General features: G+C 38.8%; 1 long non-coding RNA gene across 1 annotated transcript; it reads left to right on the forward strand.

The window, feature by feature from the left end:
• Positions 1 to 811: 811 nt before the first annotated feature.
• LOC147639555 (uncharacterized) lies at positions 812 to 1,396 on the forward strand. The gene is made up of 2 exons (XR_015263557.1): positions 812 to 870; positions 1,038 to 1,396. It is a non-coding gene; the product is annotated as an uncharacterized LOC147639555 (long non-coding RNA).
• The last annotated feature ends 200 nt before the right edge of the window (positions 1,397 to 1,596 follow it).

Consider the following 1,596-nt stretch of genomic DNA (forward strand, 5'->3'; position numbering starts at 1 on the left):
ATCATTGGTATTCGTTACGGGTTTTATACTAGAGCTCCTCATGTACCATCCACTTGATGTTCTATTCTACGAGGTAATTTTGATTATGTTTTTCTATTATAAGATTTTTTTGAGATTTTATGTGTCGTTATGTGCAAGTCCTTTTGAGATTTGATTTATCGTTGTTTCGTTTGTGCAGGTCCTTTGCATTCATCGATAGTAGAGCATGTGCGGGATGGATCACCGCTTTACAATAGAGAGCGTATTGTGAGGAGACAAATGAACGATCCTTCTCATAAGAGAAGAATTCAATTTGTTGATTCTGACATTACTGAACTGAGAATACGTATTTTGTGGTGCATTTTGAGAATATGTAATATTGGTCCTTTCTTGCATCTTCGTAAGCTACATTACTATGATATTTTTATTTTCGCTATAAATCTACGAGACATGGATGTTATTTTGAGATATGTATATATGAAGTCACTTGAAATAATGTATTGTGTTTACTTAAAACATGACCTAAATTGAGGAAACTGAGCCTATTTTTTCTGGAACTCTACCTGCCGCCGCCGCAGCAACGCGCGGGTCCAATACTAGTAAATATTTAAAGAACTTTCATATTGTTGTTCTTAAAAACTCCATTATCTATGGTATATAACCAACGTGGTTAAAATGCTAACCCATTCTGTGTCGACGTGGCAAGGTTGTGTGTGAATGGGCTTGATTATGTAATAGGATTCTAGGGTTTGCGATAACCTATTAAAGTGGCTTGGATCGCAGTCCGATTCGATGAAGTGTGGAGAGCCGGTGATGAGGTTTTTGTTTGGCGGGTTGCGGGGGCTCTGGATTTACCAGGGAGAACCTACCCTGCGTTGCCGCTGCATCTCTGTGAGCTTAATGTCTCTCTCTGAGGCTATCTATCTTGCTCTTCTTTCTTCTAGTTGAAAACATGTCTGTCATGCTCGTTTTTTGCATTTGTAATCAATCAGTGGACTAGTATTCGAGATAGCGTACCCTAAGCTCGGTTTTTTTTAATTTCGTACACTGCCTCCCAGGCCTTTGATTCCAGATTTTGTATATAATCCCCTTGGTCATGTTAAACCCAACGGAGGTGCTCTGTATGGTAACTAGAGGAGATCTTGAAGCAAATATTTCTGAGCTATGGATTTTTGGTAAAGCAGAATAGAATCTGCTCCCTTGTCCTAATATAGTCAACTGTGTATTGTGCACTAGGTAATGTTCATAGGATCTGGCTTCTCTTGTGTGGATGCCTGAGTTTCTGCTGGATTATCCTCATTGGAAAATGCTGGCAGAGTATTCTTGTTTTGTGCTCTTTTATTAAAGCGTCCTTTCTTTATTGTAGCCTATATGGTAATCGAATAGTTGCAATTCTAACTCAAAATACTATTGGCTTTAATACCTATAATTTAAAGATCTTATGTCTGCTCTTAAGAGAGGCGGAGGACTAGTGGTGCACCCTCTATCAACCGAACTTCACTCTGAGATGTGCTTTTCCATTTTCAGGTACTTAACATTACTACATTACTATACTTGAAAACATTGTAGAGATGTTGGATGGGGGAGTAGATGCTATGCACTCATACCCAGGCAAAC

Source organism: Cibotium barometz, chromosome 4 (genome assembly GCF_041138505.1).
Source record: "Cibotium barometz isolate CiBa-2024 chromosome 4, ASM4113850v1, whole genome shotgun sequence".
NCBI classification, from domain to species: domain Eukaryota; kingdom Viridiplantae; phylum Streptophyta; class Polypodiopsida; order Cyatheales; family Cibotiaceae; genus Cibotium; species Cibotium barometz.